Source organism: Orcinus orca, chromosome 4 (assembly GCF_937001465.1).
Source record: "Orcinus orca chromosome 4, mOrcOrc1.1, whole genome shotgun sequence".
NCBI classification, from domain to species: Eukaryota; Metazoa; Chordata; class Mammalia; order Artiodactyla; family Delphinidae; genus Orcinus; species Orcinus orca.
In genome coordinates, this window is record NC_064562.1 from 120,568,214 (window position 1) to 120,584,972 (window position 16,759).

The 16,759-nt window shown below is 39.7% G+C and overlaps 1 protein-coding gene across 5 annotated transcripts in view; it reads left to right on the forward strand.

The window, feature by feature from the left end:
- Positions 1-1,537: 1,537 nt before the first annotated feature.
- TET2 (tet methylcytosine dioxygenase 2) overlaps positions 1,538-16,759 on the forward strand; it is a 134,237-nt gene continuing 119,015 nt past the window's right edge. The window contains exon 1 of one of the 5 annotated variants that reach the window (XM_033427824.2): positions 1,538-1,882. The gene's annotated coding sequence lies outside the window, so the exon portion shown is untranslated. The remainder of the gene's footprint in view (positions 1,883-16,759) is intronic. The other 4 variants (XM_033427822.2, XR_007477232.1, XM_033427821.2 and 1 more) reach the window with 4 other exon arrangements.

Genomic DNA, 16,759 nt, shown 5'->3' on the forward strand with positions numbered 1-16,759 from the left:
CTTGAGAAACAAATTACAAGGCACCTTTTAAACAGCTTAAAGTCCGTTAGCAATTGCCAAGACTTCAATGACACATTAGTGTACAATTAGAAAAGATGGAAATTCATTTTACATGAATGCTTAGGGAAACGAACGATTTTACTTAGTCTAGTGCAAAACCAGAAATCGAAGTCAACTTTGTCTCAAAGTGGAATAAACAGCGTTTCACTTCAAACGCTCTTCTTAGTAACAACGTGACATACAAAGAGTTCCTTTTTTAACCCTTTTCAAAGAGAAAATATTCCGATTTCATAAAACTAGGTAAAGACATCCAAAGAAATTTGCGGACAAAAAACCGTGAGCTACACAAAATAACTTGTGTTTACTTAAGAGTATCGTGATCACAATGTAGTGATCCCGTAAAAGATGTGTCCAAAACGTCTATCTAAAATTTGAATGCCAGTAAGGTGAGAACTTCTAATAGAGGGCAAATCTCAAAAACCATCTGATATACCAATTCACGTGGGCTTTGTTCTTGATCTCATCTTCACATAAAAAATTTATGATTAGAGGGAAAAAAAGCATTAAAAAGAGAAGTAAAACTACTCGGCAATGGAAAAGAAAATCTGTCAGTGGATGCGAGTGGTTATATAGAATTCCGAACTTCAGGGAAAATCGAGCGTCCGTCATTCGGCGTTTAGTTCTTTATGGGTCGATGTCATCACTTAATTATAAAGCTGGACATTTTTTCAAAATAGAGGCTCTTATGGGGGTAAATTTAAGCATTTGAAAGTGCAGATTTATTTCTTACAACCGAATCCAGCGCGAAGTGGAGAGTCACTGGTGCGAAAGCCCTCTCGGATCTGCGTGAATCCTTCTTCCCAGCCCACGTGGCCAAAGTAAACAGAAGGTGGGCCGGGGCGGGGAGAAGCGGGCCTGGGTCAAATTCCTAATTTGTCGAGTCTTTAAAACTACAGGCCCCTAAAGCACTAAGGGCATGCCCTCCGCGAAACTGGGGAGTGCTTCTGCTGAGCGAGATGAAAGCGACTGTGCGGAGAGGATGCCAAAGCGGGGACGAGGCGGGGCGGTTGGACCTACCAGGGGGTGGGTGCGCGAGGGGGCGTGTGCGGGGATACCTGCCAGGAGGTGGGAGTCGGGGCGGGGGCGGCGCCCACCTACTCTAAGGAGGCGGTGGGGTGCGGTACCAGCAAAAAGTTTAAAAGGTTAAGCTGGGGTCTCGCAGCCTCCTGCCAGGGACGCACGCCACCTCCCCCTTCGCGCCCGCCCCGCGCCTTCACTGGAGTGGAAACTCATCAGAGGGTCCCGGGGGCCGGACCTTCCCCCGCGTGCCCCCGCCCCGCGCTCCTCCGGGCCCACGGCTCCCCACGCTGGCTCCCCAGCCCCGGCGCGCCCCTCGTTCGGCCCCAGGGGCCGCCGGCTTTTGTGCGGGGAGCCCCGGGGCGGGGAGCCGATTCCCGGGGAGCCGTGGCCGAGGGTCCCGGGGCGGCGGCGGAGACCGGGACGGAGGAGGCGGCGGCCGGGTGAAGGGGGAGGAGGCGGAGGAGGCGGAGGAGGAAGCGGGGCGGAGAAGGCGGAGGAGGAGGAGGAGAGCGGCGGCTGCGGCGAGAGCTCGGGCGGCCCCGCCGCCTCCTCGCGAGCGCCGCGCGCCCAGGCCCGGCTCGCATGCGAGTCACGTCCGCCCCCTCGCCGCGGCCGCCCCGAGACGCCGGCCCCGCCGAGTGATGAGAACAGACGTCAAACTGCCTTATGAATATTGATGCGGAGGCTAGGCTGCTTTCGTAGAGAAGCAGAAGGAAGCAAGATGGCTGCCCTTTAGGATTTGTTAGAAAGGAGACCCGACTGCCACTGCTGGATTGCTGCAAGGCTGAGGGACGAGAACGAGGTCAGAGCGCTTCTCTTGTGCCGCGAAACTCTCCCTTTCCTCTCCCCTGCGCTTTCTCTCGGGCTTGTGGGGACTGGGGAGCAAAGCCTGCAGTGTCACCCACAAATACCAAGAGGGAAGAGGGAAGCTTCACAAATTACTGGAGCCTCTTCAACATGGCTGACAAATATAGTTTTAATTCCCCCCCACCCCCCTTTAAACCTGTAGTTCTGTGTCCTCCTCTCTCTCCTGCTAGTGCTCGTGTCCTCCTCGCCCAGAAAACTTACCTTTGTGAGTCCGGCCGGCTGCTTTCCCGGCCTTTTATCCTCCGGAAAGTGATTTTTCTCTGCTTTCCTTTCTAAAATAGTTCAGCTGTGGGGGGCACGACCTTCCCCTTGAAGCTTCCCCACCCCCTCCCTTCGTGGAAGGCAGACGAGCCTCGGGTTTATCCTCGCCCGCCCTGGGGAGAACACAGACGGAGTGGTCTTCGACCCTTTTCTCCGCTGGGGCTCTGGGTCTGGGTGTGCGTTTGCGTCCGCCCCTTTCTGCCCCGTGTCCCCCTTTTCGGGGGCTGCGCTCAGCGAGTGTCAGGCGAGTGGAACAGGAGTCCACTCAGTGGGGTTTTGTTTTTTCCTGAAGTCCGCGCGTTTTGTTAGCGGTGCCGAGCGAGAGAGGAAAGAATAGTTTCTCTGGTTCCCTCAATAAGACCCGAACCCACTTTTCTCGAGGTGCATCAGCTCTGCGATGGGCTGTACCTTCCAGCCTGGGGAATGTGTGTGAGAGAATTTGTGGGCAAATCTGTGTCCTGGCTTTGTGCTTCTCCCGAATCAGCTTCGTCGGGTTCCCCGGTAAGTGACAGGCAGACACAAAGGCAGGCGCAGGCCGGGGGAGGGGGCGGGCGGGCAGGAGGCGGGGGGGAGTGTGGAGAGTTGGAAGACTGCAAGGTCAGGGGCGCCGAAAGAAATGAAACCCAATCCCAGTAAAGAAACAGAGACGTAGAGAGCAGATTTCTAACAGTCCCATCCAAATTTCTCTTTCCCTCTTGGCTGCTCTCTTTTCTTTGGTCTTTTATCTCTCTGCTTTTCTCTGTGTCTCTTTTCTCCTCATCCTCTTTCCTCTTCTACTTCTTCTTCCTCTTCCCCTTTCTTCCCCTTCTTCCTCTTCCTTTTCTCCTCTTTCTCCTCCTCCTCCTTTTTACGCACATGAATCTTGCTGAATCTCTTTCATTGGGGCTGCTCGTCTAGCGATATTAAGCTAAGTTTCTATGGAGACTTTTCTACCTATGGCAAATAAAGCGTGGGCTGGATAGACTGCTGAGAAGGTCGAATGTGAAATATAAGTGAAATTTACTGGCTGTTACCCTCATGACATACTTTTAATTGCATTGAGTGAGTTTTCTTCCTTCTTCTTGTAGTGTTTAGGAATTGAAAAAGGATCATTTTCCAGTTGTTGAAAATTTAGTGAAATATTTTTATATTTGTCTGTCTAGGGAGTAGGATATATCCAAAATTTAAAATCTCGAGTCACACATTGTGCTTTTCCCTCTCCAATCAGGGATAATAATGGCAAATACAAATCTAAAAGTATTCATCAACAAATGATCCAACATAAGAGGAAGAATATATCTTAGGGACAGTTGGAATGTACATAGAAAAGATAATTGGGTTGGGTTGGGTTGGGTTTGATTTAAGACTGTGGGTATTGTTGCCTGGCTAATGAAAATCATTATATTTGCATTTTAATGAAAAGTTGAAATACTGGAGGGGAGTTATATTCTTTTCCATGTTTGCATGTGTGTTTTGTAATAGGTTTGAAGTAGAATATAAATTTCAACACAATAAATACTGATTTTTTAAATGTTATCAAGCAGAGAAGTGTTAGTGAAAGACTGGAAAGTCAAACAAGTTTAGAAGGCATGGACATGATTAAAAGATGGACAGAGTTGGAAAAGCACAGTAATGGACATTACTCCATAAATCGGATTTCCAAAACTATTTGTCCTCAATAGTTCACTTTGTAACTCCTTGTATTTTGATCTCTGGAAAAGCAGTTAAATTTACTTTAATCATTGATATCAGAGGCATGATTACAAGGGAGACATATTACTCATCTCTGTGGAATAGAAACAGCTCATTTGGTTAGTTCTTATTTGTCCTAAATAATAAAGAAAACACTTAGGAATTTAGCACAAATGCTTACTGTTTGTTGAGAAAACTGTGGTTAATTATTCCAGCAATTCAGAATTTAAAATAAATAATTTCTTTTGCTAACAGTGGTATATAACTACTTTTGGGGGACTTTTCAGATGTTGTATATACTGTCTTAAGGCTATTCAACTAATAATAGATACATCACATTGATAAATAAGGATATCTACATTGATTAATAATTTTCATTGTGACCATGAAAGCTTGTTCTTTCCCAGCATCCAATTTAGACTCTTTTCTGAAAATAGCTGCTAATTAATATTGTATGAGGGGCTTCAATGATTATAAGGAGGAGATGTGCATATTATTCACCAAATCAAGAAAATACTACTTTTTCCTTTAGTAGAAATTTTTTTTTTTTTTGCGATACGCGGGACTCTCACTGTTGCGGCCTCTCCCGTTGCGGAGCACAGGCTCCGGACGCGCAGGCTCAGCGGCCATGGCTCACGGGCGCAGCCGCTCCGCGGCATGTGGGATCTTCCTGGACCAGGGCACGAACCTGTGTCCCCTGCATCGGCAGGCGGACTCTTAACCACTGTGCCACCAGGGAAGCCCTAGAAAAATTATTTTAATTAGCATGGGATACTTTACAATCAAAGACATAACCTCAGCTTTTCATTTACCATATTTGTGAGAGTCAATACTACCTGGATTCTCCAAAAATTTCATTCATTCGTTTATGTATGTATGTATGTATGTATGTCTGCAATAGGTCTTGGTTGCTGCACGCGGGCTTTCTCTAGTTGCGGCAAGTGGGGGCTCCTCTTCCTTGTGGTGCGCATGCTTCTCAGTGCAGTGGTTTCTCTTGTTGCAGAGCACAGGCTCTAGGCGCACAGGCTTCAGTAGTTGTGGCACTTGGGCTTCAGTAGTTGTGGCTCGCGGGCTCTAGAGTGCAGGCTCAGTAGTTGTGGCGCATGGGCTTAGTTGCTCCGCGGCATATGGGATCTTCCTGGACCAGGGCTCAAACCCGTGTCCCCTGCATTGGCAGGCGAATTCTTAACCACTGTGCCACCAGGGAAGCCCTCCTTATTTTTTATAAATTTATTTATTTATTTATTTATTTTTGGCTGCGTTGGGTCTTTGTTGCTGCACACAGGCTCTTCTCTAGTTGTGGTGAGTGGGGGCTACTCTTCGTTGTGGCGCGCAGGCTTCTCATTGCGGTGGCTTCCCTTGTTGTGGAACACGGGCTCTAGGTGCGCGGGCTTCAGTAGCTGTGGCACGCAGGCTCAGTAGTTGTGGTTCGTGGGCTGTAGAGCACAGGCTCAGTAGCTGTGGAGCACGAGCTTAGTTGCTTCACGGCTTGTGGGATCTTCCCAAACCAGGGCTCGAACCCGTGTCCCCTGTGCTGGCAGATGGAATCTTAACTACTACACCACCAGGGAAGTCCCCTGCTTATTTTTTAAATTGAACTAATGGTTAATGAGAAATTAACTTGGAATGAGGGAAGTCTCTTGCCTTGTTTAAATTCACACATTTACCAAACTCATCTTATGGCTCTAATTAGATCTGGTATTGTGTTGGTCCATGCCAGGAGCCAGAGGGATTAATAGGATTCTGATTCAATGGTGCATGGACCTAGATATTGGCAGGTCAACATCACTTCCAGAACAAGTGAAATGCACCTGCCTGGGAGTTGTTATGACAGACTTCCAAAGTTCTGTTTGGGCACTAGACTTGTATTAGGTAACAAAGAGTGGAGTTAATGTTTTGGTTTCGCTTGTTGCAGTTAGAATTTCTCTATCAACTTCTCCAAGACTCCACCCATACACAGTGTTGTAAGCCAGATGGCACTACTGAAATGTATTGGATTGGCCAAAAAGTTCGTTTGGGTTTTTGTAAGATGTTCCTGAAAAACCTGAATGAACTTTTTGGCCAGCCCGATCTTTCCTTGTTTATCTCATTAAGAAGTTCTTCTTATGATTCACAGACACACCTGGCAGAAACTTTATTTTTCATACTGCACCAAATCCAAGTTAGTAAATTCATGTGAATTCTTAAGAAATTAGTTTGCAATAAAATGTTCTCATAAGCTGTGGATGTTTGACATTTTAGAATGTTTAATACTTAGAAAATGTTAAATCTGCTTTTTTTAATGCCCTGATTGCCTCTACAAGTTTAATTGTTGTCTTTGTTGTTGATGTTATCATTGCTTAATAGACTTTAATAGTCTTAGCAATCTTCAATTACTAGAGGGAGTCTTCTTTGTTTTGTAAGCAACCATGTAGACTGTTTTACTCTAATTGTTTCCTGTCATGGGGACAGGTTAAAACTTTGGACCAGCTAGCTGTCAGTTTTGGTTCATCAAAATAACATTTTCTCAACTATTATGCCATCATTGCACAGTAGTTCTTACGAGTAGTAATGGCACCAAATCCAGTAGCAGGAAAATATCTCTCAAGCCAGTTTTACAGGTGGAGCCTTAACTGTGGGAGAGTCAGGTTGCCAAGTAGAGTTGGTGGTTATCTTGGAAACTGTGCTGAAGAACACAACCACAAATGTGATTTTGCCAAATATACAGTATTTACTTGGTCTAGATCTCCAATTTCTATTTTGACTCACTGCCAAAACTTTGTAAATACTGTGCCATTATTTAGGGAGGTTATATAATTCATCTGTTGGTTTGGTGTGTAGTGGGAGAGGAGTTCCTGGAGGGAAGAATGCAAAGCAAGACACCTTGAATCATTGTGACTGCAAGCCAAAAAGGATTGTATGTATCTGCTTATTTCCAGCATTATTCTTATTCTAGGTTGTACATTGCAGAAAATACCTAAGATAGATATACAATCTTTTCTCAATAAAATGGATTTTGGTTGCCCATTCCAAAATAGTAAATTCTATCAGCTTCGATTTATGCTTTCTCCACTTGTCATGAAATGCAGTTAAATGTGCCAGGCTTCAAGAAGTATAAATTGATGGTAGGTGGATTTTTAATATTTTGTGTAAAATTAAATTCAGTGATAATGTCAACCTACCTGCAGTTTTAAGAATTTTGAGATCGATATCTTATACTCACTAAGGGCTGTTCCTCAAACTGACTTGAAATCAAGATCCACATAATCTGAGGATTACATAAAAAGATGAATGAATTGGAATGAAGCATTTTTGGAGGACAATTTAGGACATAAAATTAACTGGTTGCTTCACTAAAAATACTGTAAATTTTTTTTTTAAGTTAGATTTATGTCTGTTGGAAGGGAGACACTGATTTCTATGTCTTTTTATTCCGTAATAGAATCTAGTGGTATACTACTAAATCAAGATTTAATGAGTTGGGGGTCGGGGGTAGGGGGTGAAGGTAGTCAAAGGGTACCAATTTCCAGTTATATAATGAATAAGTTCTGGGTTGTAACGCATAGTATGGTGACTGTAGTTAGCATTACTGTATTGTATATCTGAAAGTTACTAAGAGAGTATATCTTAAAAGTTTTCATCACACACACAAAAAATCATAACGATATGAAGTCATGGGTGTGCTAAGTAACCTTATTGTGGTAATCATTTCCCAATATATACCTATTACAAATCATTGCATTGTATACTTTAAATTTACATGATGTTATATGTCAGTTACTCTCAATAAAAGCTGAGGGGAAAAAAGGTTTAATAAATGATGTAGAAGTAGCAAAAAAATGTCATTTAATTAGAACATGTGTAATCTATTCTAAATGCATAAGAAAAATAATGTAAAAGGCGTTGGTGTTGCTGATGATGGTAGTAAAGATGGTGCTTTCTCCTTAAATGTAACTTCTACTACAGGTTATGGCAGTTGTCCTATAAAAGCCAGTCATTAAAGCATACAGTTGATTGATGTTTAGTAAATTTATACTGGGATCGCATATTTTTATTTTTTAAAAAAATAATTAATTAATTTATTTATTTATTTTTGGCTGTGTTGGGTCTTCGTTGCTGTGTGCGGGCTTTCTGTAGTTGCGGCGAGCGGGGTCTGCTCTTCGTTGCAGTGCTCAGGCTTCTCATTGCTGTGGCTTCTCTTGTTGCGGAGCATGGGCTCTAGGCGCGCGGGCTTCAGTAGTGTGGCTCACAGGCTCTAGAGTGCAGGCTCAGTAGTTGTGGCGCATGGGCTTAGTCGCTTCACGGCATGTGGGATCTTCCCAGACCAGGGCTCCAACCCGTGTCCCCTGCATTGGCAGGCGGATTCTTAACCACTGCGCCACCAGGGAAGTACAAGGGATCACATATCTTTTTTTTTTTTTCCCCGGTACGCGGGCCTCTCACTGTTGTGGCCTCTCCCGTTGCGGAGCACAGGCTCCGGACGCGCAGGCTCAGCGGCCATGGCTCACAGGCCTAGCCGCTCCGCGGCATGTGGGATCTTCCCAGACCGGGGCACGAACCCGTGTCCCCTGCATCAGCAGGTGGACTCTCAACCACTGCACCACCAGGGAAGCCCGGGATCACATATCTTTAATTGAAATTTTTATTGAGCTAATTGTAGATTCATATGCAGTTGTATGAAATAATAATAATTGAACATGAACATTCTGCCCAATTTTCCCCAGTGGTAACATTTTGCAAGACTATAGTATAATATCACAGTCAGGAGACTGACATTGATACAGTCTACCAATCTTACTCAGATTTCCCATTTGACTTGTATACTTGTATATGTATATATTTAGTTCTGTACCATTTTATCACATGATCAGATAATTTTAAACCTTTTTTTCCCCAAAAACAAAAAAGTTTAACACAGTTCTGTTTCATCAATCATGTGATTGTACTGCCATGTCTTATCAAAATGTGCATCAGAATATAGGTTTTTGTTTACTCAAAAGGTGTTTTTTTTTGCTTAAAATACTTTTGCATTAAAAATATTTTAAGTTGTTTTAATGTTTTATGACACTGCAAGTTATATCATTTAATTCTCATCACAACTCTAGAGGTAGGTGGTGGTGTTATCCCTATCTCTGGAGAAGAAACTAATACACAGTGAGATTAAATAACTTGCCCAAGTTCCTACAGCCAGTACGTGGCTTAGCTAGGCTATGAATTTAGCCAGTCAGTCTCTAGAGCCAGTCTTTTGACCATTATGCTCTACCGCCTCATTACCACTAATGATGAAAATGTAGCTATAATGTGGGCTATATAGGGAAAGTCATAAAAGGAGACTTAAAGTGCATGCACCTGTCTACACAAAAACTTGTACCTGAATATTCATAGCAGCATTATTAACAATATACATGTAAAATAGGGTTAAGAAAAGAAACTGGTCTGCAGCCTCTTTGTGATGCCAAGACAAAGTGGGAAAGAGTTAGGATCAGAATGTTGATGGCTCTCCATGTTTCGCCACATATAGCCACAGTCTTTACAAACACCAACAAAATTTTACAGACTGTTAATGGTAAATAGTCACAGTCTTTACTAACACCAGCAGAATTTTAAAGACTGTTAATGGTAAAATGAGTGCAGATTTTTAGGTCTAGACCCTATGAAATTAGGACATAATTTTGAACACACACAGTGAATTACTTGGGGTTGGCGTTATTTGAATTTCTAACTTTATGTAATTCTAGATACCAAACATTCTTCTTGTTAAGCAATACTCCTTTCCCTTTTATTCTGATTAGAATGCTGCCAGTTGGATCCCATAGCTTGGTGCCATGACTGATAACAGTGTGGGGGAAAGCCAATGATCTTGAAGCATTTAGCTTTAATAACGTACACATGTTATTGTACTCAGTGGGGACATGTCTTGGCTTTACGTAATTGCTGTAATCATTACTTTTTCAAGGAATAGCTGTAGAAATGACCCAGATATACCTTTTAAGAGTATGATTATAGCATTTACTTGTATGTTTGTTGTGTATTTGTGACAGGCCCAAGTTAGACACTCATGTTAGACACTCATGTTAGAACCTTTGACCCATCAGGAAGTTGATGTAGTGATTATTATGGAAAGCAATAAGGTAGAATATAGGTGTGGTCTTCCTTATAGGAGAAATGAGTAGTTTATTTGCTTTTGCCATCTCTTGTTTCTTGCAACACTTTTTGAACCAACTCAGCTGATAGTAGATTTTCATACTAGTATCTCTATAATATTCAGAAAGCTGCTCACTGAATTTGAGTGTAGTACTCCATCTTTGCTTTATTTAATGTGGTTCCAAAAATTGTAAACCTTTTCAAATTAGGGATATTTTGATTTTTTAAAAAATATTTTTAGCTTACCTTTTAATAAATAATTATTATTGAAAGATACACTGTATTCACAACAGTGGGCTGTGGATTTTTGCTGATGGACTTCTCTCTTCAGAGAGAGCAGACTTGCCCATGTCAGGCATAGACAGTAGGTGTCCCATGAACATATGCCATACATAGTATTGATGTTTTTCATTTGCTACTTTTGCTATTTTGAGATTTGTCACAATTTTGTGGATGTCACAAAGTAATGATAATTTTAATTACTATTGTCATGCTTTATTAGCCATTACTAAAACCTGCCTTACCAAGTCATGTCTTTTTCTTGATAGAGTATTAAATCTGGTTTCTATGTTCAGATTATACTTTAATGGAAGCTATTCACCCAACTCTCAAGGTGGGTTTTTATTATATATTTCTCCTCAAATTGATTTTTTTTTTTTTTTTTTGTCTTGCAGTGTAAAAGGAAAAAAGGCTTAAATAATGATAGTGAAGCCCAGAGGATATAGCATGGTCTATCTCTGAGTTATTTCTCCTGTTTTTCTTTCCTGCCTGCATTGAGAAACAAGGACACCCATTAAAAAATACCTTAATTATTAGTTGTGCTGATTCTAAAGTAAAGCACCAGAATCTAAAAATAATACAATGATACTATACCCAGATTCCATCTGTAACCTACTGTCTTGTTCCTGTTAATTTATTTTTTAATCTGTTTGTTCTTTCGGTACTTTTTCCATTTTTGTTTGAAGTTACAGAATTTTCACATTTGCCATTGGCTATAAAGTTCTGTCAGCTCTTTTATAACCTTTCACGATTTTTGCATTAAAAGGATTACTTTTGGACGCCCACTAATTAGTTTGGATGATTATTAGCTTTTTGTTTGTCTTACTGCATACGTCGTAACAGAACAAGAAATCATTTGTGCAAATGAAGTGTCTGATAGTTCATAAAATTGGAGTGAGCATCTCAAAAAGTGAATCAGTTATTAAAACATTAATTCACTTTATATTCATATTTTCATATATCAAACATAATTGATAAGAGGAAAAATGACCATAAATGGATACTTTTCAAACATGAAGGAAGAACATACAGTGATGTATGTCAATTATTTCTCAATAAAACTGGAAAAATATTTTAAAAATGAGGGAAGAACAAATCTTCCAATCTAAAAATACTCAACACATAATTTGTTTTTGTAAAAAGAGTAGATACATTTCAGCAAGAAAGCACATATTTTAAACTTTTCATTCTAGATTTCATCTGTCCTTAGTCCAATCCAATCACCTAAATGGTTTTTAATTTTGGAATTGTCTACCACATAATAGCTTGGAGAAAAACATTGGCAGAAAATGAAGCTAGTAGACATTTTGCTAATAACTTACCTTTTTAAATGACTATGAATTATGTGTGTCTACTGGAAATCAAAATTAGAAAGGACATTTGGTTAACCTTGGGAACTAAATTTTCAATAGTTTGAAACTTAACCTGTTTACTCTTAAATGTGATACTTTTCAAGTAGGACATTTTATAGACAGCAGCTCATATTTAATATGTAATTTAAAAACATTTTGTATCAAGTATATAAAAGATATAGAACATGGCATTTTAAAATGACTAAAAAATGCTTGAGATTTTTTTTTGAAGGCAGTGTATTTTTTAAAACAGTTTAATTTACTACTGACAGTTTGCATCAGTTTTTTTTACATTGTTATAACTTGTGCTTTAAGTAATCCTGAAGATTATGGGCAACTCTTCATATTTAGGGATAAAAACTTAGTTGTTGACATTGTCAGTTTTCTCTAATATTGGTAAGAATTTAGCCTCCTTAAGGAATGGAGTTTGTTTTCTGTTCACAGACCCATGATAAAAGGTACTAAATTGTGTTTCTGTTCACCCAAACAAAGCTATTGGATACTTTCCTCTGCAAGGGTCATATTGTAATTTTATTTGGATGGAGATTTGCTACTTTGCAAACTATTTGCCTGCTTAGTGTCCTTCTAGTGGTTGTAATACTATCTCTCATAATAAGAAAAACAAGAAGTCTGATGAGAGGAGGTAGAAAGTGCATTCAGAATGCATTGTTGAGATTACAAAACTTACCCTAAATTTAATTAGACAGGCAGTTAATTTTGATCATGTCCTCATGTCAGGAGTTACATAAGAAGAAAAGTGATGGAGATTGGTCATTTCCTCCAGTTCTTCTTCCCACTTTTTTTTTTTTTTTTTTTTTTTTTGGTGGGAGATGGAGGGAGAGAAAAAAATCTCCCCTGGAAATAATTCCTTGACACCCACATGCTCTTTTTTTAGGGCAAAAGAAATAGGAGGTTTCTCTTCGGAACTTGTTGACACTTCACACAGTCACGTCAACATTTGACACGTGGGTTCCATGCGCATGGCAGCGCTATTTACAAACACCATCCAGGGATTCCAGAGCCTCTTATGTAACAGCTGAGAGTACAGGCTTTGTGTGTCCCTGGGCGCAGAGGAATCAAACAGTTTAATTCATAGTCAGAGAGCCCTTGTCTGGCTCTGATGGGGTCATGGATCAAGGATCAAGGTGTCTAGGTCAGGATCCACCCAATATGCAGTTTTCCTACCAAAGCCTCAAAGGCTGTGCCTTAATATAGAATTACTCTTTTTTTTTTCCTCCTGCAACAAACAGAACCAGTTATGACAAACTTTTTTGTGATTTTTGCAAAATGTGGGCAAATTGTGCCTTGGTTTTGGTTGTAATTTACAGTGCCACTTGTGACTGAAGTGCACATGCCTGCCACCCAGTCTCACAAATGCTTTTTTTTTTAAGTTTATTTTCTCATGTGTAAGCACCTTCAGATGCAAGAGAATTCATAAACTGACTTGCCCAACTAGACACTCTGACCACGGAATACTCAAGAAAATGATTGTTTGATCATCCTCCACATCCAGTCCCGCATTACCCATCCCCATCCCTTCTCAGCTCCCTTTTCAACGCCTCATCACCACACCTCCCTCAGCCCTTCTCCATTTTAAATTACATATCAAGACATGGTGTTTAAAAAACAAAGTAGATTTCTATACTTAGGGAATTGTTCTTCCTTTTCCATATTGATTTTAAGAATTTTTCATATATATTTATCAATTTTTTTAAAAGTCTCAAGTTAATAAATTAAAGCACCAAGAATTCATGTCTACTCCTTTGTATCTGGTATATGTTTCCTGATGTTTTTTTTCATTGTAAATGGCAAATTGACTGGTTGGAATATTTAAAATATGAGTAAATTTTGAGTTCTTTTTGTATTGCATCTTAGGATCATTTTAGATGGATGTCATCATTGATTATCCAAAAATAGAAACCTTCTAGCCTAACGGAGAATTGAAATTAAATCAAAAAATGAACTTGTAGTTACTTTAAAAGTTGGGCTCTTTGAACTCTTCTTTCATAGAATATATTTTTTTCTAATTACACTATCTTTCTAAAAAGAGGAAAGATCAGAATCTTCGAAATGTGGTACTGTAAAAGGAAGGAATTTGCTTAACTTTTAAAAATAAAGGATTTTTTTTTTTTCTCCAAGAGATAAACGAAGTACCAAGTAATGTTTGGTATAAGAGAAGTTTAGATCTGGAATAATTTAGAGGTTATCTCTTCAAATCTATTATTTACATATGAGATTTAGAAATTTAAGTTTCAGATGTTTAACACCTGTATCTGCTCATTTTTAGAAGAAATTATCAAAAGAGTGACTCATTTAACCAACACAATGAAATCTGAGGATAGACATTTTTCATCTTTCCTTACTGAGTACAGGTTCCTTCTGGATTTGAAAAGATGTAACCTATAACCACCAAATACATTATAAGTTATTGTACTTTTCTTATACGTTGAATTAAGATGCGGTGAATTTAGATTATAGGCATTAAAAATTGTTTTATTTGCATGCTTTTCATTGTTTTGGCCTGAAGATGGTGTATTTATCTTAATTACCCTTGGCCCAAACAGTGAAAGTTTGTGTGAAATTACTTATGAATATAAGTAATTTGAAGAAGGTATATGAATATACCTTCTTACTAAGAGCAGTACCATGTCTGAACACTCTTGAGCTTTCACAAGGGTGATCTTACCCAGTATTAGAACATTAATATTTTCCCCTCTTCTTATGCCTTTATTGGACAGTAAATTATATATGGTTATAAGCTGAAAGTGCTCAGAATTTGATAAAGACTGTAAATTAATGCATTTTTGCTAGGAAAGGGATTAAGTATAACTTTATTTGACTGTATTTTTGTTTCACCTGAAGTGGCAAGCATTCAGTAAACATTGATTTGTTCAAAAGATGGGCTTCCTTCATAAAGATGAGACTGACTGATAATTGTCTCTGTATTGTAAAATACCAAAACGGTAGATTGAATGTGAAAGATATGTATCAAGATGCAATGTGGGGGCTTTAGGTTGTTTTCTCTTTCCAGCTGCTATTGAGAGCATGTGTGTGTGCCCTCACTCAAAAAGTTTTGGACTTTTGATATATGAGTTAAGTCCTCATTGCTGGAAATGGTTAATTGAACAAACCATAATAAAACTCTCTGTCTATGAATATAAAATTTAAAAATACTGATGCCATGCATTTTTCCAAATATCATGAAGGTGCACAGAATCCCCAGGGTCTTTTATGTAAACTGTTTTTATATGGTCCCTTTAGAAGACTGCTGAGTCGCATAGGGCTCACACATAAAAACAAACAGCTGGCTTGGTGATGTTAAGATTGGCGCCAGGGTGTTCCCTCTTGCGTAGGAGTCCTAGGTCATCCTGACGCCTTCCCATGTGGTCAAGCACACATGGCTTTAATGTTTACACACACAGTTCCAGAATTCTGAACACCAGTGATGTAACAGTGGGGGAAGGGGTGGTCTGTATCTTACAAACTGTTTGATGACCTAGGTCATGAATACTGATAGAGAATAAGAAAGCCCTGATTGTAGTAAAACTTGCCTGGAGGGGAAATAGAGTAGATGCTTAAAGCAGGCTTTGCCTCCAGCCCCCAAATTGTTTATTTTAAACTGTCATTACCACCCAAAGGGAGTTTTCTACTTTGAACTTAAAATAGTAGCTTTTAACTCGGACAAATGAGTAAGTGCTTTAGTAACTAAGGACTGGAGGTGACAAAGCTCTTAAGAGTGTCACTCTGTTTGGTAACCAAGCTGATTCAGACTCTTTTGGAAGCTTTTATGGCAACTCAACCAGCTCTAATACTATTACTACATACCTGCATGGGAACAGACAATTGGAGCTAGAGCTGCCATTTTCTCTGGTTTTAAAATTGTTTCTCACCCATTATTTCTGTTTTATTTGTGAAAATATGCCAATCCTACCACATATAAAAATGCTTTTCAAAATCACTGAATATGTTTATATAGAATGACTTTGTTTAAGAGCTTTATATCTACAACAATACAGGGGAAAACCCCCTTCTTATCTGGTAGAATCATGATAAAGGGGGGGAAATGTGAGCGGTAATTTTGGAAAATATGTAATAATGGTAAGGTGGTGGTATCCATACAACTAAATACCAAGCTAGTGTATTTAAACATGGAAAAGTGCCTAAAAGGGTGAGGGGAAAACATTTTATAAATAAGGAGAATATAGCGTTTTCAGTGAATAAGTGCTCTATTACAAACTATGAACATTTATAAGATTTGTTTCAAACTCTTTCCTACTTGTAACGAATTATCCAGGACTTTTTAAAATCCATCTCTCTTTGAACTTTTAACAGATTTTTCTGGACTGTGGGTTAGAGATTCTGTGTGCATGTATGTGTGTTTTTGAATATGTTTTTATATTTTAGATCTAGCTATGTAAACTAGAGACATCTCCAGCTACTTGTAAGATATTGCCACCTGGATTTCCACCACCTTTGCTTCCACATTTCAATGAAGCATTTGTCAGATTTGCAAAAATGTAGTTGATTTTCAAACAGAATCATAGACTGTTATTGGCAAAAAACAAAAACTTTAGAGACTCTCTGTTGCATTAACAAATAAGAAAAAAATGGAGGCATGGGAAGGTAAAGTCAGTTGCCTCAAATTGAGTAACAGGATATTTATCATTCTAATAATAGCCAATATTGACTAATTATTCACATTGTGTCTTGCACCATACTAGGCGTTTCTAGAGATTATCTTATTCAATTCTCACATCACCTCTAATTTTTTAAATATTTATTTATTTATTTATTTTGGCTGCGGCGGGTCCCAGTTGCGGCATGCGAGATCTTCAGTTGCGGAACGCAGACTTCTTGGTTGCGGCATTTGAACTCTTAGTTGCGGCATGCATGCGGGATCTAGTTCCCCGACCAGGGGTTGAACCCAGGCTCCCTGCATTGGGAGCTCAGAATCTGACCCACTGGACCACCAGGGAAATCGCCCCATCACCTCTATGTTTGTTGGCGCTGTTATTATCCCCATTTTACTAAGGAAGAAACCAGGACATAGGATTAAATAATTTCCCTATACATTTTGAATTAGTTTTTTAAATGTGTCCTTAGCTACACTGTTCTTTTTTTTAATA